This window comes from Amphibalanus amphitrite, unplaced genomic scaffold, assembly GCF_019059575.1.
Source record: "Amphibalanus amphitrite isolate SeventyFive unplaced genomic scaffold, NRLGWU_Aamphi_draft 001639F_arrow, whole genome shotgun sequence".
NCBI classification, from domain to species: Eukaryota; Metazoa; Arthropoda; class Thecostraca; order Balanomorpha; family Balanidae; genus Amphibalanus; species Amphibalanus amphitrite.
In genome coordinates this window covers 29219-51707 of record NW_024883132.1, presented here as the reverse complement: position 1 = coordinate 51707, position 22489 = coordinate 29219, and the positions used below count along the sequence as shown (strand labels likewise).

Below are 22489 nucleotides of genomic sequence, written 5' to 3'. Positions count from 1 at the left end.
GTTCAGTCGGTGTAGCTATAGCGAGCCTTTGAACTTTTTCTTAGGTAAGGTCACTTGACGTGACCTGGTGACCTGACCTTGAACGGCCTAGGTCTGAAATTTTCACAACATGTGCGGAAATGATGTAGGAACACGTGTACCAAAAACGGCGGCGCTGCGCGCCGCCGTTTTTGAGATATTCGCGAAAAACCTGAGGGGGGGGGGCGTAAAAACGCCCCCCCCAGCACGGCGCGGGTTAATATCAATTCAAAATCCAATAAAACCCACACACGCCAGTAACGTCAACTGTGCTGCGCGGCTTGCTGCCGATTGTTTACATTTTTGGCTTTGGAATGTCATGCTCCTAGCAAAAATCAAGAGCATTATTAGCAATATTTGTTTTGGTACTTCCTCTTGTATGATCAGCAAATTTAATTCTTATTAGGGTAGCTAGAAATTTTTTCCCATAATATCGTATATCTGAGCATTTAAGCTCGTCGACTTTAAATACGGAAAAATATAGTGACTGCATGTCCCCGACAAGAAAAGATATATGCATGCGCGCCGGTGGCTCTCAAAGTACGTAAAGCGGGCGTATTGAATATATTCCTGTGGCGAAACCGAATAGTATTATCGTCGTACTTTGTCGGTGTACTTTTCCAAAGTACACCAAGAATATATTCACTTGGTGAAATCGGGCCCTGATGGGGTCTGCCAAGTAACGCCGTCTGATGGGGGGGGCATTTTGCCCCCCCCCCCCCAGGATCTCGAGAACCACGCAAAACAGCGACAAGCGGCAAACGGCGTTGGATAGCCCCAACGGAGAACTACCTGGTGCCCCAAATTCATTGACCTCGGTCTAACCGATGACGCAACAAGCCAGGTCAAAGGTCGAATTTTCACCGTTTACAGGCATTTCAAGAAATGCGTTCTAAAATCGAGTAAAATGCATTTCATTGAAAATCATTGATGGGGAAATGTTTGTCAAACACATATTTTGCTATTTGAGATCACTGATACCAGGTCAGGTCACAGAGGTCAGGTCACTCAGGGTCACAATATAAAAATATTATGTGACACGTTTTATGGTCCATTTTATATGCCAAATGCGATTATGTGGGACAGGCAGCCCTTGGGGTCAGTTGAGTTTATGTTTTGGTGAAGGTCAGGTCAAGGTCAGGTCAAGGACAGGTCACATTAGGTCAAATTTCAAAGTTGATATTTTGCATAAAATGGGTATCGAATCGATGCAGCTCATCACAAGGAGTTCAATGGTGGTCTTTGTTTTGCGCTACGTGGTCTAGAATTGCTGAAAAATTGAGTTCAAAAATTTGACATCATCAATTTTGAACAGTTTTTTTTCGCTATCACTTGGCCAGAAAGGAGCTATCGATCTAAAATTGGGATGTATATCGGAGAGCGCAAAGACTATCACATTTTCCCTGTTTTTTTCGAAATTCGATTTTTGTTTATTTTTTGTTTTTCTAAAAAAAAATCATTTTTTTTTTATTTTCTTGGGAAAAAAATCCCAAAATTTTGAAAATCCGAGATAGCAGTTTTGTAGCGCCTTCTTTTCTCTACACAACCACATAAAGAACTTTAACCCTCGCCCGTAAACGGTGTTTTGCCACCGTCGCCCATGCAGGGGGTTTGGTGCGACCTCCCCTAGCGTTTGAAAACAGAGCGTCGTAGAGCTTAGCGGAAAAAACGAACGGATTGCTCTCAACGAGATCTCGCGATTGGTGGTATATTTTTGGTCCTAGGTCAACATTTGACCTACTTATGACCGGTCGTAGGTCAAATTTTCGGAAATATCTAACTTTTTCATATTTTTGCGCCGATTGCGGCAACACGGTAAGAGATATCGACTTGAAACCTTCACTATCGTGATCCTTGATCAATTCTCTATCGTTTGGTGTGTATTTCGATGTCATAACTCTAAAAATGATGCGTTGGGAGCATCGGAAGTCTGCAAGGTCATTTGTGCATTGGGTCACGTCAGGCGTGTGACGTCACTGACCTGACCTTGACCCAAAATGAACTACAAGAAACAACCGACGATGCCTGAAATGGATAGGAAATTCGAATTCAGGGCATCAAACCCCGAAAAGGCATACATGTGCAAGAAGTCATTACAGGTCAACCGAGGTAACTGACCTTACCTTGACCTTTAGTAACCTTCAAACTGTCAACGGACATTGTGCCAATGTCAAATCAGCCAGTTGTGATTCTAAAACAATCCATCAGTGTGTCAGGTCAGTCGGCATTTAAACCAATGTGAAGCAATCTCCAATTTAGCGTAAATCTGGCCGGAGTTTGTTCCCTTTATGACGTCATAACTCCGTGACCTGACATGACCTTGACAAAAAAAAAATACGAAAAGTTTCGCAAAGAATGAACCATAGGGTACTGAAAATTTGAGCAGGCTATCTGAAATGGTTTGGCGTGTAGCTAAGAAAAACCTCAGGGGGGGGTGCACCGCCCCCCTATATGGGCGAGGGTTAAAATTGCTTGTTATCGGTAGATTTGGTGAGCGTTTTCAAAATGTCATGCTTTTTGTTCATTTTTACTCGAACATGACCTCAGTTTGACCTCAATAACTCCTGGCCCAAGGTGAACTGTGACTTGAAATTTTGTGTGAAGGTGTCAAACTGATGCCCGGGAAGACACTGAAAATTTGGCGGCGCTGCGCGCCGCCGTTTTCTCACCATGTAAGAAAAACCACAGGGGGGGGCAAAATGCCCCCCATCAGGGCGCAGGTTAAGATGACGACACAGTGACGTCATAAAGTTTTGTCGATTTCCGATATGGACCGTTTCTGATGTCGCTAAGCACGTAACTCAATTGTAAATAAACTAGACAGGACCTGCTGTTATCTTAAAACATCTAAGAACACTTCCAAATAATTCCTGAGCAATAATCAGCCCTTTATATTCGGACTCATATATCGGATATATCGTGAGGAAACTGAGAGTCGTAAATCTGTCATTTGACTTCTGACGTCACTGTGACGTCATTTCAAGTAGCATCGACACCAAATTTAATCAAAACCAAGGCTAGGTATTCAGGAAGGTATGTGCAAAGTTTCGCTTTTCTATTTTTTTGCGTTGCGACGGGGGGCATATAGTTGCCCCCCTTTACTTCTGCGACGATATCGTCGCAGAAGTAAAGGGGGGCAACTATATGCCCCCCCCCCCCCCAGCGGCCGGCGGTTGGTGCGGAAGCCAAGCGGACGCCGGGTTAAGCAAGCAAAAAAAGTATATCATTCGACGCGCCGTGACGTGTTGAGTTCACTGATGCTTTTGTTTTTGCTCTATCTTAACCCGCTCCCCAGTGGCGGTCTCAGCCAACTTCTCCCAAGTGGGGGGGGGGGGTGGGGGGTGGGGGGTGGCATATGTTACCACCCACCTCTACCTCAAAAACTAAGAGGGCTAGAAAGACGCAGTAAAAAGCAATCGATAGCTCTCGATGCGTAAGTTTGAGAGTATTTCAGTTATTTTTCATCTTAACCCTCGCCCCGTTGGGGGGGCATTTTGGCCCCCCCTGTGGTTTTTCCTTAATAGCAAGAAAACGGCGGCGCGCAGCGCCGCCAAATTTTCAGTACCTTCCCGGGCATCAATTTGACACCTTCACACCAAATTTCAAGTCTTAGGTCACCTTAGGTCAGGAGTTATTGAGGTCAAACTGAGGTCATGTTCGAGCAAAAATGAGCAAAAAACATGCAATCTTGAAACGCTCACCAAATCTACAGTTATCAAGCAATTTCAAAGTTCTTTATATGGTCTAGTAGACAAAAGGCGGTGCTACAAAACTGCTATCTCGGATTTTCAAAATTTTTGGTTTTTGACCAAAAAAAAATCAAAAAATTGATTTTTTTAGAAAAACTTTGAAAAAATCCAAAATTTTTCCGAATTTCGAAAAAACCGGAATATATGTGATAGTCCCAGCGCTCTGCTATATACATACCAAATTTCAGATCGATATCTCGTTTTTTGGCCAAGTTATAGCGAAAAAAACTGTTCAAAAATGATGACGTCAAATTTTTGAACTCAATTTTTAGCAATTCTAGACCTCGTACGGCAAAACAAAGACCACCATTGAACTCCCCGTGACGAGCTGCATCGATTCGATACCCATTTTATGCAAAAATATTAACTTTGAAATTTGACCTAATTTGACCTGACCTTGACCTGACCTTGACCTGACCTTGACCAAACGTGATCTAAGCTGGCCCCAAAGGCTGCCTGACCCATATAATCGCATTTGTCATGTAAAATGGACCATAAAACATGTATCACACGACACTTTCATATTGTGACCCCCCGTGACCTGACCTCTGTGACCTGACCTGGTATCAGTGACCTCAAATAGCAAAATATGTGTTTGAAGAACATTTCCCCATCGATGATTTTCAATGAAATGCATTTTACTCGATTTTACAACGCATTACTTGAAGTGCCTGTAAACGGTGAAAATTGGACCTTTGACCTGACCTGTGACGTCATCGGTTTGACCTAGGTCAATAAAATTGGGTCACAAGGTAGTTCCCCGTTGGGGCTATCCAACGCCGTTTACCGCTTGTCGCTATGTTGCGTGGTTCTCGAGATCTTAGGGGGGGGCCAAAATGGCCCCCCCCCCCCCCAACCGGGCGCGTTGCTCGGCAGAGCCCAACGGGGCGCGGGTTAAAGCAATATTGGGGTCACCAGAGGTCATCAAAGGTCAAAATTTGCGAATTGTCATTATATTTTTCAGAAAACATGCCATTATCTCAGGAACTATGATAGCTAAAAAAAAAAAACGCAAGGAAAAACAATCGATAGCAATTGAACTCTTCTTTTGATAAGGTCATTATAAAAAATGACCACAGGTCAACGGTTAAGCCTCCAGGGCCCAATCTCACCAAGTGCAGTAAACTTGTTTGGGGTAGCGGTAAGTTACCGCACCGAAATAACCCCAAGCAAATAATCCAGTCTCACCAACCCAGACTACCCCATGCTGTAATTTACCGCATTTTGTGCAAATCCTGCAAAAGAACCCCATTTGTCGACGCTTCGGATTGGTGGAAAAGCTGCTGATCACGCCGGCGCGATATAAAGAACGCAATTGTTTTGTCGCCATGGCAACGATAGCGTGTTTCTTCTTTCCAAGCGGCACCTCAGTTTCCAAGACTCACGGGCGACATCTATATGCTGTTTTGGGTACTGCAAATAGGAGGCATAGGTGGCGCAGGCTGCAACAAAAAATAATCTTAAAAAAGAAACTTATTTCTTTTCTTTCTTATAAAGTTCTTATTACATCTTTAATTGTTGATTCTTGCTCACAATTGGTATAAAATTTAGAGATTACGGCACAAATGTCTGCGGTTATTTTGGTCCGACATTTGGGGGCAATCAGCTGATTGTTTGGTTTGTTTACTTGCTTTCGGGCCGTGAGCAGCTGCGCACATGAAGAATTTGCGGTAAAACCGAAGCTATCCCATGGGGTTATTTCGATGCGGTAACTTAAAAAATTACGGCAGTGGTGAGATTCGTTTTGGGGTAGTTTACCGCAAAATGAGTTAACCGCACTTGGTGAGATTGGGCCCAGAGGGCTAAACTCCAAAAATAGCTGTTTTACAAAGTTTTCGGGTGAGACTAAATGCTTACTTCGAAATATAAGCTGTGTTGCGGCATTGGCGGTTATGTGCGGCGTGTATTCCGCAGGATTAGTAAGCGGCGACCACTAGATTAAAGACTTAAACGCTCCAACCTGTTTTCAACCACTGCATACCAAAAATGCCAATCGCTCTCGTCATAAGATATTTAGATTTAAATAACTAAGTTATCTGCATCATCATTTTGAACCAAATTAATGCTTTCAACTTAGTACTCACTCATTCCTTCCTTCGTTGGCTCCAAACAGTCTTTCGATTGTCTGGAAATCGTATGCCAAATCCCACACCTGTATACGACTGGTGCATATAAAGGCCGATCTAAGAATTTCAATAGGCTCTCGCATGCGATTTCCTGGCTACCAAAAAAGTATGTTTCAGTCATGCTATCAAAACATGGTATGTCAGCCCTGTCACCAGCTTATGACTGCTCTGCTTGTAGTGCCCCTGACCGTCACCGACTCCCTTCCCTCCTTAAAAGCCTAGTTTCCCTCCATCATCTCTACTAGATTTAGGTGATGCTCCGACAAATTCACAAACAAGACCGAACTTGTTCGGAATTCGGACTGTGAGTTAACCCTCGCCCTTTGGGGGGTCGAACGGACTCCCCTCGGTTTTTCGCGAATAACTCGCGTAAAATGCGGCCGATCACGACGTAACTGTTGGTACCCTCGGGTTGATCAATTTTACACCTACCCTGAAAATTTCATGACCCTGACGCAAATAACCTTTGACCTGTGACCTTCTTTTCGAGACCATGTTTGGCCGGAACCGCGATTCAGCGTATGTCGGCTAGCATTAGCAGCGCGTTTGCAGTCTTTTCGTAGTTTCAAGCGTTTAAACATGTGATATGATGTTGCCCCCATGCATTAGGGTGGGTGTCAAGGTCACCTGAAGTTCAGGTCAGGTCATTGACCTTTGGTGACCTCGGTTCACTTTTTCGAGTTTGACATGTTTCTAGGCCAGTTTTTCGAGCTGAATTCGAATTTATCAACCACATGAACGTTTACAAAGTATTTTTGGTGCCTTCGTAGCATGTTACGAGGCTGTCAGAGGCGGTTGACACCTACTACAAATACCCGGCAGGACCTCTACTGGTTTACCTGACCTGACCTGACCCGACCTGGCCTAAATGAATGAAGACATCACCTGTGATCAAAACTAGCATGATATTCGTGTTGGAAAGGTGTAATGGAAAGGTCACGCCACTGACCTGACCTTAGGTCATAGATATAAAAAAAATCGAGATATACAAATTGTAGGCGCCCATAACATCATGCAATCCACCAAGTTTAAAACCTTTCTGACAAACACTGCAGGCTGGACATGATTGCAAACTTGTATAGGCTTGGTCAGTTAACTTAACCTGGTGACCTGACCTGACATGACCTGGGGTCAAAATTTCACACATTGTCCAAAATTGATGTGCAGAAAGCTACTCCAAGTGGCGCGGCGCTACGCGCCGTGGTTTTTTATTCACACGCAAAAAACGCGACAGGGTGGTAATATATCCCGCGCACCGACGGGGGTCTGGGCCAACTTCGCACCGACGGGGGGGGCGGATGACCGCCCCCCCCCCTGAGATCTCGAGAACGAAGCAAGATAGCGACAAGCGGTAAACGGCATCGGATACGCACGGCCAAGATCTACAATTTTTACAAAGGTCATTTTCAGGTCAGGTCAAAGATGACGTCACAGGGGTCGAAAAAGTCAAAATGGCGACGCTAGATATGGAGAGAGTTTTTCTCGAATAACTTTCGAATTAGTCAAGATAGGAACAAACTAAGGGCATCATCGTGATCCTCTCGTCAATCCGCATCGAATGATATATATGTTGACCTCGAAAGGTCAAGGTCAAAGGTTGACCTCAGGTCACGTGACCTCGAGGTCATCATGTATATCATTCGATGCGTCTTGACGAGCTGAACACAATGAGACCATCCACGCGTCTGTATCTTGTTCCTGTACGGAGTTATTGGCAAAAAACCTTTGGTGACCTTTGATGACGTCACATGACCTCACAGCTGCCCAACAGCAAAACAGACCTCAAGGTAGTGAAGGTTGATCGTATATGAAGTCATGTATGGTATATGGGGCCATTCCGACCCGTTTTAGTGGTAAAAACAGGAAGTTGATTTTTCCCCCATTGACTTATAATGGGGAGGTCGCGAAATTGACCTGACCTTAGGTCATCGATATCAAAATTCCGAGATCAACAAATTGTAGCTACTAATGACCTAATAATATCCTGCGACTTTCAAAGGCCTCCGACATCTACTGTAGCTCTGGCACGGTGACAAAGTTGCAAAAAAGTGACTTGAGGTTGGGTCATTCAAAGTGACCTGGTGACCTGACCTTAAAAGGTAGGAGGTTCAAACTTGCACACCATGTGTAAAATTGATGAGGTTATAGTCATACCAAATTTCGCGGCGCTACGCGCCGCGGTTTTCCCGCTATTCGCGAAAAACCTCAGGGGGGGGGCGGATATCCGCCCCCCCGTCGGTGTGAGGGATATGCCTCCCCACTGCACAGTGGGGATTTTTCCGATCTGGCGCGTATTAATTCCAAAAATCTTTTTTGGATTTTTGTTTATCTTTTGTGTTAGTGGGGCTAAGAAATGTCTGAATTTTTCATATATGGCATTGTTTTATCTGTATGTCCTCGGCAATAATAGAAAAAAATGCGCCCAAAGTTCACACTCATGCGTGATTACTCAATGGGCTCAGTAAGGCCCGAAAGTATAGCTAAATTTCATTGTCCTGTCCTCTTGGTTTTATTCTTGCGAGGTCTTAAAGTTGCATATCTTCTGAAAGGCACCTTTATTAGGAATGGAATGACAAACAGAAAGTATGCCACAACCTTACTCAGGTCATAAAAAATGACATTTACAAAAAACCCTTACAGACACCATATTGAAGGAATGGTATTCTAAATAAATGTAGGAAATCAACAATGTTTTCCACACTTTTCCACTCCGAAACATATCCTATCGAATTCGCCACTTTTTCCTGCACAAGACAACGCCTAGTTTGGCTGCCGGAACTTGCCTGAACACGGAATATTCACATTAGAGTATCTTAATACCCCACTCTAGGAGCGTTAGGGCAAATAGCACGATATAGGTACCTATGTTCCGAACATAGGCGAATAATTTTACTTCGTGATTCATATGATGCATATTTCCTGAGACCAGGGTTGTATACGACTCAATCAATAGCAATCAATTAAATCACGACAAATTTGGGAAACCAATCAAATCAATCAAGTCAGAGCAGTTTTCTTGAATTGATTCAAACGACTCAAACGCGACAATGAAAGGAATCAATCACCTCAATCAAACGACTCAAACCAAGACATACATTAGGTTTTTTGCCCCACCAACTTGGAAAAGTGTCCATAGCAGTCTGATGTACCTACCTACCTACCTACCTACAGAAGAAACATAAAAATATTGTCATCTAAAATTACAAATTGCCATGCCATTCAAAGTTTCTATGTAATTAGGAAGGACACCTAGTGATGGACAGGTGGATCATGATATTGAGGTTCAATGGGTAGAATTGGAGCAGAAGTTTCATTTAATGGGTGCAAAATAACCCAGTAGTTGACTCGCCCCTTAAAACCCAAATCACCACCTTTCACCTAAAAGTTGTCAATTTAATTTTGGCCATATTCCAACTCCATTTACACTAAATGTCAGATATTGCAGTTGAAAGTTGGGTGCTCGGATTTTGGCAGTGTTCGTGATTTGGCCATTTACCCTACACCATGTCTATTTTAATGGATAATATGCATCAATACCATATTAACCATAGGGAAATAGAAATAAATACCTTACCTGCATGTGACGGTTTCAGTTAGACAGAGACTGACGGGCAGCCTGAAAAATCTTTCCACACAATGTGCATTTGAGACGTGGGATGTTGTCAGATAAAGAAGGAAGAGATTTGAAGTATTTGGCGGTCCACGACTCTGGACGTGGCATGTCAATGCTGGGTACCTATGTGAAGAATTCAAAACATTTTATTGCAATACAATTTGAAACTGTTAGGACTGGGGGATGGGGATGAGGATTAAAAATATATTTAAAAGGAAATGGAGAGGACAGGGTTCTGGAACCACAGAATAAGTTAAGGACAAAGGAAGTAGGAACAAGGAAAATTAAAACGCGAAAACGGCACTGTGCGAGAAAACGTTTTGCCAATAAGTATGCTAAGCTTTTATAAATCCTTATTCTACGTCTTTTGATTTTTTGGTAAGATGACGTCATTGATTATCATGTAGTATGGTAGATCATCATTCATCATAAAATAAATCGGTTGTACAACACCAATTTCGTTTTAATTATTATTTCGTTTGAAATAAAACCACTTAATAATATTCGGTAAAATATTTTAAGGAAAATGAAACCAACAAACGTTCTGCTGCAAATTAAACAATGCAGCAAATTAGCTATTAATACGTAAACGTAATTAGCGAGACGAAAACGGCGCTTTTGTGTCAGTTATTTTTGTAGGGGTTTCAGATATTTATAGAGTTCAGTGGGTTGTTTCTGAGGAGATGTGGAGATGTGAATTATTAATTTATCACACTTTATTAGCATATAGGGCCTTGCACTTTATCATCTGGATTAAAAAAAAAAAAACGTTTCCTGCTGAGTGCAGAAAGGTAGGTAGGTGCATCGCCAAGTTCTATCACCAGGATTGGAGCAGTTATTGCAGTTGAAAGTCAAAGTTGGCTGTTCATGTTTAGGCCCTGTTCTTTATTTGGCCATGTACCCCATATTGCAGTTGTGATGACAAGCAGTTTTCAGTGTATTTTTGTGATCTTTGATGTCATCAATTGGTGTCATTATTTTTCGTCAACTAAAACATTTGAACTTTCCATTCAATCGACTTAATCATATGAGTCACTCTAATTTTCGGGAAACAAATCAGTCAACCAGTCGCTAAAGTCAAACGACTCAGTCAACCAGTCATCTCGAAAAGTCAATCGACTCAATCCAATCAACTCAAAATACGCGTTGAAACAAATCAATCAATTCAATCGACTTGATTGGTATACAACCCTGCCTGAGACACATTCATTAGGAATAGGATGACAAGCGTAAATTATACACACCGTAATCTTATTAACCCTCGCACTTGTGGGGAGGGGAGGGGGAAAGGGTCGGATAAAACCCCATGGTTTTCCGCAAATTACTCGCGCAAAAAGCGGCCGATCGCGACGAAACTTTTGGTGCCCTCGAGATAATCAATTTTACATCTAACCTAAAAATTTCATGACTCTGACCCAACTAACCTTTGACCTGTGGCATATTTCTCGAGACCATGTTTGGCCGGAATCGCGATTCGGCGTATGCTAGCTCACATTATCCGCGGTTTCTAGTCTTTCTGTGGTTTTAAACGTTTAAATATGTGAAATGATGTTGGTGCCATGCATTATGGTGGGTGTCAAGGTCACGTGAAGGTCAAGTCAAGGTCATTGACCTTTGATGACCTTGGTTCATTTTTTCGAGTTTAACTTGTTGCTAGGGTAGTTTTTGGTGCTGATTTCGAATCTAGCAACCATTTTAATATTTACAAAGTAGTTCTGGTGCCTTCGTACCATGTTACGAAGCTGTCAGTAGTAGGTGACACCTACTATGGATGGCCGGCAGGACGCCTACTTGTTGATCTGACCTGACCTGACCCGACCTGGCCTAAATGCATAAAGACATCGTCTGTGATCAAGACTAACATGAAATTCGTTATAAGCACCCCAAAATACCCCGTAACACCCTAACTTTACGAAGTTTCAAGAGTTCTTGATTTCCCACTTTAGTTGGGTCATTAAACTGACTTGGAAAGTCAACTAATGACCTTGGACTTTGATATTGGATATATTCGGCTTCATCTCGTCATAGGCAGCACGCTTGATTTTTCCGCGAAGCTCTAGCTTGATCAGGGGCCAAACGGCTGAGCCGGGGGTCCAATTGAACCCACTATACTATGTTGATTATGCACATTTACAGGTAACATTCTCACCAGAACACACCAGCCAGCATCGGTGCACAATCTGGCTACAATACTACCTATGGTTTGCCCTCTACGAATAAAGACGTGCTAGATCGGAAAAATCCCCACTGTGCACTGGGGCGAAGGTTAACCATGAGTGAGTTACAGTGGCGCGGGAACTTCTTCCAGACTGGACGGGCTGAACCATAATTAGAGATCAACCTAGGGTACCCCCAAATCTAGTTTTCTCACCGGTTTCAGGCCACTTATTTTTCAGTCCTTGGCCTTTTTAACAAAAAAAACGAAAATATATGCAAAAAAAGTCAGGAGTTCCGTCTCAGCTGAGTGAAGAAACTACCGTTTTGGCAACCTGGAATAAAGGTTTTAATCTGCCAAATGAGTTGCCGAGCCAGTGAAACAGGTGGATTTTTCACTTGCACGCTTTCTTCCTTTGTGACCCACAACCCCTAATTTGGAGAGGACAAGCTGCCCCAACGGTTCCTGACCTCATGAAAAGTTGTGGGGCACCGCCCCACTGTAGGCGTTCGGGCGGGTCTAGCCTCTCAGAATCCCAAATTTTTTTCTCGCTTTTATGAAAACAAAAAGCATACCAATTGACGGCAAAATGTCCACACATTACATACATGACAGTTATTTGGTCCTGCAACATCTTGGTATGGGGAGAAAGGAGCCTCAAACACAAAGTTTTTTTGGACCGTGGACAAGTCATGATTAACGCATGTTTGAAGAGTCAAAGTATATGCCATGGGGATCCTATGTGCGTTAGTTGTCCAGGTCAATGTTTTTATGAGTTGTTCTGTGACATGTTACGATCAATCCTGCGGAAAGAGAAATGAGATGAGGTGCATCATCAAGCAACATGAGAGATCAACATATCATCGCGTCATCTCATATTTTTGAAACTAACATCGATCACTAAGTTAGAGCCGATCTTTTGAGTACCCCTAGGTCCCGCTCTAAATTGTGCGTCACAATACGCAGTGGGATGTTACTGAACTAGTCAGACAGTATAAAGGTGCGCAAACGTGCGCCTCGGCGGCTATGCAACATTTTGCAACACACTGCTCGCCACTATCCCGTGCCCCACTGGAGAGCTGCTATTCATAGCCCCCTTCTAACTCCAAAACTTCTAGACCGATTGTCAAAATTCAAAAGGCGCCTGATAGCCCTGGAAAAATTGTTTAAAAGTACCTAATTTTATTGACCTCAAGGTCACCGATGACGTCACAGGTAAGGTCAAAGTAAGAGTTATCGAAGTTCAAGCTTGCTTTTGGACTCTGGTCGCCGGCTAGTAACTCAGATAAGCCTCACTTTTGATAATACACTCGAGAATATATGTCTTATATATCCTGATGGTGCCAAACTTGTACAATTAGTTTTTCAAGTCGACGCCAGGTCATCCTAGGTCACGGAAATTTCAAATCATGCCCCGGTCGCGTGACATATGTTTTATGGTCGATTTAGGCCATATGTTCCGAACGCTATGTCGTATGTGTCATTCAAGGCCATTTTCAGCTGAATCTAGCTGAGGTCAAGTCACTTTCAGGTCAGAAAAGGTCAACTTTTGAAGTTTAAGTTTTCATTTAAAAAAAATGTGTATCAGATGCCGTTTGAGCTGAGGAACACGATGGTGCTATTCATTTTGTGGTGCGATATTTTCGAAAAGTCAAAAATGTATAGTACAAAGGTTTAATAATATCTATTTTTATTTTTGATGCTATTAGTTTTCTAAAGTTTAAAATTTTTACAAATCTGAGATGTTAGTTTAAGAGTCCTGTGTATTTTGAGTTCTCCAATGCAAAAAAAGGATCCAGCTTTAAAACTGAGCTCATAACCCTCGCCGGCACAGGCCATTTGGCGTCCTTCGACGGCACAGGGGGGGGGGGAAGGGGGTGTACGACCCCCCTCGCGTTTGGCACCTGATCGAGCTAGAGCTTTGCGGAAAAAACAAGCGTGTTGCCCGTGACGAGAGGAAGCCGATGATACCCGATTTTAAGGTCCTAGGTCATCGGTTGACCTTCCAGGTCAGGTCAATGACCCAAAAGTCGGGAAAATCGGGATCTGTTAGAACGTCGTTAAGTGTGGCTGCTATGGGTTTTTTTCGGGGTGCTGATCACGAATATCATGTTAGTTTTTATCACAGGCGATGCCTTCATGCATTTAGACCAGGTTGGGTCAGGTCAGGTCAGGTCAACCAGTAGGGGTCCTGCCGGGTATTCGTAGTACGTGTCAACCGCCTCTGACAGCTTCGTACGAAGGCACCAAAACTACTTCGTAAATGTTCAGATGGTTGCTAAATTCGAATTCAGCTCCAAAAACTACCCTAGAAACATGTACCTAAAACTAAAAAAGAGAACCGAGGTCATCAAAGGTCAATGACCTGACCTGACCTTCAAGTGACCTTGACACCCACTCTAATGCATACGACCAGCATCATATCACAAGTTGGAACGCTTGAAACCACGAAAAGACTGCGAACGCGAGCCGACATACGCCGAATCGCGACTCCGGCCAAACATGGTCTCGAGAAACAGGTCATAGGTGAAAGGTCGTTTGGGTCAGGGTCATGAAAGTTTTAGGGTAGATGTAAGGTTGATTGACTCGAGAGTACTGAAAGTTTCGTTGCGATCGGTCGACTTTTACGCGAGTTATTTGCGAAAAACCGAGGGGAGGGGGGTCCGTTGGACCCCCTCCCCCCTATAGGGGGAGGGTTAAGTGCTGTGGTCACAACGCACTCGTCAACTGTACAGTGCATTTAAATACGATTTCCTGGTGATAAAAAGCCCGAAAGTTGAATAAATCATAGAATGGACGCGCTCCGTTTTTGTCATAATTATGCAACATTTCATGCAGCCCATGCACATTGCAAAAGCTTATGACATGGCCAAGGTGATCCGTCCACGTTCTCTAATGAATTTGCTACAGATTGGTGTGTCATTTGTAGGCGTAGGTCGCCTAGATTCAAATCTATGAGGACTGAAAGGTGGTGAGAGGCTAGACCCACTGAAACGCCCACTGTGCGCCCCCAGGGGCCCCAGAGCTGTGGGGGCAAGCTTCCCCCACTGCCCCTCCCCCGCGCCTATGTATGAATCTATGAAATTATGTTGGTAGATTTCCGATTTCGATTCCTCCAGCTGGGGGACTCAAATACATTATGAGCCCCCCCAACCAAAAAGTTGGAGGGGCTCGGCCCCCGCTAGCCCCCCGGTTCCCGCGCCACTGGACTGAGTTAACCCGCGTATGACTGGGGGGGGGGGGCTCTACAGAACCCCCTCCCGTTTTCAGCAATATCTTCTAAACCGTTTGACGGATCAACACGAAACTTGCGGTACCCTCAGAAGCATCCATTTGACACTTTGTGTTGAAATTTCAACTTTCTAGCTACTATAGTTTGGCCGGAAATGACGTCAGAGTGACGTCATGTCGGCTGATTTTCATGCAAAATACTGAATTACGGCAAACGCTCTCAAGAGCTCAGTTTTGAAGCTAGATCCATTTTCTTTGCATGAGTGGACTACAAATACACGTAACTATCAAACTGTTACCTCCAATTTTCAAAATTTTGAAAATTTACAAAAATATGTATTTACAATTACAAAAAATATATTTTTTGATTTTTTCAAAAAGTTTTTGACTTTTCGCAATTCCCGGAATATGTTTGATAGAACACACAATGATGAACTACATTTGCAAGTTTTATCCCGAAATCTTCAAAAATAGCCAAGTTATTCGCATTATTGTCAAAATTTTACAATTTTATGTTTTTCAAATCCATTTTCTCAGTACGTGTTTGACGTCGTACAGCAATACAAATGGCACTATCGTGGTCCTGAGCTCAAACTGCATCTGATAGGCACCTTTTTTGTTGAAAAATTTCATCCTTTTCTGACCTGAAAGTGACCTGACCTTCGATAATTCAGCTGACAATGACCTCAAATGACACGACACTATTTTCGAAATATACGAGTAAAATGGACCATAAAACATGCGTCACGTGACCGATACATGATATACAATTTTCGTGACTTAGGATGACCTGGCCTTGACCTTAAAAATTCGAAGTAAAAGTTCGGTACCCTCAGGGTGTCTAAGGCATCCGTCAAGTAGTGCGTAAACCAAAAATGAGCCTGATCGGACCGGCGGTCCGGCGGTCAGAGCCTAAATTGTGAACTAGCAAAAATGTCGATAATTTTTACTTTGACCTGACCTGTGACGTCATCGGTGACCTCGAGGTCAATGAAAATAGGTTTCGCTCGACAGTTTTTCCAGGGCTATCATACGCCGTTTGAATTTTGACGATCGGCCCAATAGTTTCGGAGATAGGAGGGGGCTCTGGAGAGCCCCCCCCCCGTAACTCGCTTTATGGAAAATACCCCAGTCATGCGCGGGTTAAGACGTTAATGACTGAAGGTGCAATGAAAAGTTAATATTTTAGTGCACGCCGTATCGCTGCATACATATTGAAAAATGTGCGCAATAAAGGGCTCTTGCTGTGCGTTTTTAGGAAGCCTGTTCCAAATAACGCACAAATGCAGACCTTTTTTTAAAAAGTCACCATAGCCACACTGAAATCCCAGCATAGTCCCGATTCTGGGATTATAGAGACAATTGATTGCCTAACGTACTGGCGTGTTTACAACCCTATCGGCGCAGCCATTTGGCAACAATTACGATTTGAACCTTACGTGTGCGTAATTGGGTCACTCTCCCTATGCCCCTGAGGTCATCGCAGGTCACGAATGATTACGGAGCGAGCGAAGCGAGCGTAGTCTTTTCTTAGATTAACGGAAATTTCTGAGTATGAGCGGCCGGCCGGCTGGCCGGCCGTGCAGACGCTTTTGCGAAGCCTATATCTCAGCAACCACTTGACCGATTTACACGCGGTAATTTTTGTAGGGTAGCTTCATTCCTTCTACCAAGTATTGGACTATTCCCGATGCATGTGGGTGACCCCTTATGCACGTGCCACGTGCAAAACGAAGAGGTGTCAGTTTTGTAACTGTTGCAATATCTCGGTAACTACTTGGCCGATTGCGCTGAAAGTTAGCATGTAGGTAGGCACCCACTAGGCACTGCATATCCATGTGCCAGAGTTGGGGTGCTGCTGCACGTGCGCACGTGCAGGGGTCGATTCCAGATCTCGAGAACGGCTGGACTGATTGCGCTCAAATTCGGTACGCGGTTAGGGACCGGTTAGTAGGGTGCAGTGCACAAGTCAGTTGGAGGTACCCTCTCGAAATTTCGCACGTGCAAGGCCCACCCTCTCGCTCGCTCCGTTAGTCGCCCCCAAAGGCGTTATACTGGTATCTAACAGTTTTTTTTTGCGAATACCTTTTGATATAGGCAAGCGAGCGATGAAAACGCCTTGGATGTGTTCAGCTCAACGATACAGATCGACTGATATGCAACATGACCCTTTCCGGTCAGGATATGACCTTGAACTAAGGTCAAACATTCAAGTTGACCTTTCAAGGTCAAATTATACTTTAGTCGATGCGTCTTGACGAGAGGAACACGATGCCGGTAAAATGAAGCTCGTGCAAGGCTTGAACCAAAAGTTATTGCAGAAAAAAAAACTTAAAAAATCGGCTATTTTTGCATTTCTTCCCCCTGTCAGCAAAACCGTTGACGGTAGAACGTTGACGTTTGACGGTAGGTCAAATCTGAGAGAATTTCTCAGAAATTGTATGAAATGATAGACGTTCTGTTAATTGAAGAGAGGCGACTTCTGTCAACTGACCGGTGTGCAGCGTGCAGATGTTGATACTCTGCAACTGTTATTTTTGTTGTTTTGTTGATTTTACAAATGAAGGTATGTTTTAAATTGTTCTGCCTATTTGTTCATGGATCAAACAACATCGGTGCTGGCGAGATTTTCGTTTTTATGGCATTTTAACCCGCGCCCCACTGGGGTCTGCGTATAACACGCCCTACGGGGGGGGGGGGGCTATTCATAGCCCCCCTCCTAACTCCGAAACTACTGGGCCGATCGTCAAAATTCAAACGGCGTCTGATAGCCCCGGAAAAACTGCCAACTGAAACCTAATTTCATTGACCTCGAGGTCACCGATGACGTCACAGGTCAGGTCAAAGTAAAAATTATTAGCATTTTGGCTTGTTCACGTTTTGGGCTCTGGCCGCCGTCTTACAAGTCAAATCAGGCTCTTTTTTGGTTCACACACTCGTGAACAGATGCTCTAGATACCCTGAGGGTACCAAACTTGTACTTTGATTTTCAGGTCAAGGTCAGGTCATCACAGGTCACGAAAATATTATATCATGCGTCGGTCACGTGACACATGTGTTATGGTCCATTTAGGCCAAAAATTTCGAATTTGATGTCGTCTGTGTCATTCGAGGTCATTTTGAGTCAAATTTAGCTTAGGTCAGGTCACTTTCAGGTCAAAAAAGGTCAAATTTTGAAGTTAAAATTAAAACAAAAAAGGTGTCTATTGGATGCAGTTTAAGCTCAGCAACACGATGGTGCTATTTATATTGGCGAACGATGTCAAATACGTGCTGAAAAATTGATTTGAAAAATTAATAATCGTGAGTTTTTTGCAATAATGCGTATAACTTGGCCATTTTTGAAGATGTTTAGCTCAAACTTGCTAGAGTTAGTCATAATAATGCGTTCTATCAGATATATTCCGGGTTTTTCGAAAATACAAAAAAAAAATTGGAAAAAATGTAAAAATATAAATTTTGAATTTTATTATATTAAATTTTCGGAATTTTCAAAATTTAAAAAATTTGAGATAGCAGTTTGATAGCGCAATCTATTCTGAGTCCTCTCATGCAAAGAAATTGGATCTAGCTTAAAAACTGAGCTCTTGGGAGTGATTGCCGTGGTTCAATGTTTTGCGTCGAAATCGGCCGAACATGACGTCACTCTGACGTCATTTCCGGCCGGCCTATGGTGGTACGAAGCTCAAACAAGGTGTCGAATTGGTTTTGAGCTCAAAGAAGGTTTTGACACAAGGTGTCGAATTGATGCAGCCGAAGGTACTGAAAGGTTGGCGTCGATACGTCAAGCAGTTTGGAAGTTATTGCAGAAAAACGGGATGGGGGGGGGGCTATAAATAGCCCCCCAGCAGGGCTGGTAAAAATGGTTTTGGTGGCTCTGACCAAATTTTTGGCCATGAAAAGTGGCTCCTAACACTCGTAACAGAAAAGGCTTGAAAGTACGGTGAACAACGTCCTTTTTCAGGAACACCTTAAAATTCATCAGTAACTATTTTAGTTTTCCTTATAGCTCGCTGATGTATCCTGATTTAGGGACATCGGCTGGTGTCAACTGTCAAACACAGCAAAAGAATGTAGGTATATAATTTCTTCTACTTTAGTTTAAGCTGGTTGGTGACAGAAATGTAAGGCACTAATGCATGCAAGGCAATGAATGTAGTTGACAAAAAAATATAATACTGACTCACCAACAGAGAAAATTTCATCATCTCGCCCACTAGCATAGATCTTCCGCAGGCTGGTCATTGCCTGCGTCATCTGAGATACACATAATTGAATTGATGATGTCCTAAGCTGAGAACTGAAACACAAAGGCATCATAAGTGAAAGTCTAATATTAATTTTAGTTACAAAATGCCTGAAATATAAATCAGGATTGCTTATATAGGCATATTTTGAGTATGACTACCAAAAAGAAAAACTTGCAGAAGAGGAACATATCTTGATATTCAAAATTTAATTTAATTAGTAACAAATATGCTAACCATACTGGGTTGGTTGGCAAATAAATGAGTATCGTTAGCCACTTGAGTTAGGTATCCGTATGCATCTTCAAAATAAAAACAAGCGCCATATTTATGTCTAGCTCCACAGCTTGATCAGCTCAAAATATTGAGGTAGGTGGTCTATGATATTGCTATGAGATTGAGATGTACTATACATAAGAGGAGCAACTTCAAATCCAACCGAAAAACAACCAACATACCATGAAATGTACAGTTTGCCCGTGCCGCAACCCTGCACGAGACTTATTGACATTAATAAAAATGAAAAGGCCACTTGAATATCATTATTTGTGTTCTAAACTAGTCGGTAATACAGTGAACCGCCAATGGTAGAAGGCTCTGTGGCTCCCCGTTCGCTCAACACTAGGTCCTCATCAACTGATAAAAGTTACGGAGCCCTATTCTCCGTAGTGTTAAAGCTGGAAATCGACTGATGGCTCTTCGGTGATGAATGCTGACGCTGTTCGCGGTAAGCATTTACAGCTATTCTGAATAGGCTACCAGCTTTGTACTTTGTAGACAAACATTGCGCATAAGACCTCATTAGGAAATTTAAAGTTGTTACTAATTTAATATTTGTGCTCAGGCATCTTGTATTTTGAGGTTTGTCGTAGAAATAAAATGAAAATATGAAACAAAACTTAGCAGTTATCCTGCACATGCATACTTGCGTTGAAACGCTTATTTCTGGCTCCCTAAGTCGCTTGTACAGCTATTGTTCTGGCTCCGATATTATCAGCGAATCGGCGCTTTTTACCAGCCCTGCCCCCCAGTGGGGCGCGGGTTAAGGCAGTATGTTCAAATTACCCTACGTTTGGGCAGTTTGAACACACCGTGACTTGGTGGAGAAGTGAGGCTATGCTATTTTCGAGGTATGCTCGGCTCGTCCAAAAATGAGGCTTGCATGTTGCAAGCAAGTGACATTTGCGCTACTGAAACAGTTTTCCTTCATCCAGGATTGAGCTGTAATTTGGTACGACGGAGAAGGCGTAAAAATATGTTCAAATTGACCCCACTGTTGTCACCGACCGCTGCTGAGCGGTACCCGCCGAGTCGCCGGCCGGCCCGTGTAGCTGCCGAGCCGGCCGCTAGGGCCACGTGGCGCCCGAGGCGTGTCTGACCTGGTAAGGTCATGCGCGGGGAGCGCGCTGATTGGTCGCTGGTGTCCCGCGCCGCGGGGCACCAGCGAGCTGGGCCTCGTTTCATAAAAGGAATTACTTACGGCGTTCCGTCAATTATGCCAGATTTAGCGTATTTGATGCCAATTCGGTTTCATAAAGCCGGAGACCGGAGTAATTCACGCCATCGAAATTACGGAGCTTCATTTACGGCAAATGCTCGAATCCGGACCAATTGATGCCATTCGGGTTTCATAAAACGGCGTAATTAACGCCAAATATTTTATCAAGTTCTTGATATCAGTGGTGTAAACTACGTACAAAAATGTTGCGTGAATTTGAATTAATGTGAAGATCCGAAGCTAATTTTTAATACATTTTATAATGTTGAGCCCGGTGAGGAAGAAAGAACAGCCAAAATGAGAAAAAGAAACTGCAAATCTTCTGTACCAGTCGCTTTTTGTGGCAACTATCGGAATTTTGTTTATTCGCCGCGCCGCGCCACTTTCGTAGTAAAGCACTTCTGCTTAGCTGGCTTTCTGCTATTTTCAATATATTTGATTTAATAAAGGATGGTCATCAATATCAATTTTGTTTTTTCATAAATAATTTTTAAGATTAAAATTCAACATAATTGTTTTATAATTTCTCGTAAAAAAGTAAGTGTTGACACGAAATTGTAATTTGTAGGACGCTTGATAAATTACGGTAACTACGCAAATGTGCTTAGTTACGGAGGTGTAAACAATTCCAGTTGTGGCTTTGTGAAACCGCTTCAATTGCGCTCCGTAGTTTGAAAGGGTGTGAATTACGGAAAGGTGTAAGTTACGGCAGAGTTTTATGAAACGAGGCCCTGATCTCGGGCGGGTGAGCCGTAGGCGGGTTTAGTCTGTCTGTGTGTGGGTGTAACGCTGTCTGGTGGAGGTGCGGAGTGAAGCTGGATTCTGGGAGTGAATTGTGAGAAGTGACAATAAATATCCAGTGGTTGAACTCAGTGACTGTGAGAAAAGTGAGAGACGGAAGTTACGGAAGTGCGATGCCTTACGGCAGGCCACACACGCTTGTGACTGTGACACGTCCTACTTCCGGGGACCTCGGCTTTTCTCACCTCGTTGGGGTGTGTGAGGGGGCGGCCACCGGTGTTTCGCCAGCGAAAACCGAGGGCTTAACTCTTTTCCCGTGTTGTGTTTCGCCATCGAGACCGGGGAAAGGGGCCTCTTTCCATACAAGGGGTGCGGCCAGTCGGCTTCGGCCAACCTCGCTATCGAGGCGTCGAAGTATCGGTAGATCTGTCTGCTCACGGCGCCCTCGCCACTGATGAGTCTTGATCAGGCAGCGACTGTCGCCTTCCTCACCGATCCTGTCCCAATTTTCGACCTCCTAATCCCCCTCAGCCAGTCACAAAACACAAGTGTCGTCAGTGCACGTAAGCCTGAGGACATCGTGGCGATGTCCTTCCACCCTTCCCTATGTAACACAGAAACATGTTCTTTTCCAGTGCACCGGGATATCAAGCCCGAAAACATCTTGTTGGTGCGGGACGAGAAAGATGGCATCGTGGCCAAGCTCACCGACTTTGGTATATCCAAAGAGCTGACATCGGGCACTCAGGCCATGACAAGTTGGAAAGGCACTCTGGACTGGATGGCTCCAGAGGTGCAAGAGAGCGGAGGTCAGGTTGGATCCGTAAGTGCCCAGCTAGTGGATACCAGAGCAAATTGGACACCTTAACTATTCGTTTTATGCCGTCGCTTTATTCTAAACTTGGAAGGACATATCATTTGCCAATGTGATCTCTATTCCCGGAAGTAGCCGGGGTGTTCCGCCACCCACCAGCTGCTGGGAGGGGGGGGGGGGCGGTAAGTGCCCCCAGCCGATAATTCGAGAACCAAAAGGCGCAGCGCAGCGCGCAAGGCAGGCAAACGAAAGAATGCGACGAGACGCTTAGGATGAGCACTTAACCTTCACCCCAGT

At 43.7% G+C, this 22489-nt stretch overlaps 1 long non-coding RNA gene across 1 annotated transcript in view; it reads left to right on the top strand.

Annotated features, from left to right (window-relative positions):
* The window catches only part of LOC122374322, a 51745-nt gene extending 29548 nt beyond the window's left edge, over positions 1-22197 (top strand). Inside the window, exon 3 of the long non-coding RNA XR_006255194.1 lies at positions 22014-22197. This is a non-coding gene — a long non-coding RNA (uncharacterized LOC122374322). The remainder of the gene's footprint in view (positions 1-22013) is intronic.
* Positions 22198-22489: the final 292 nt, after the last annotated feature.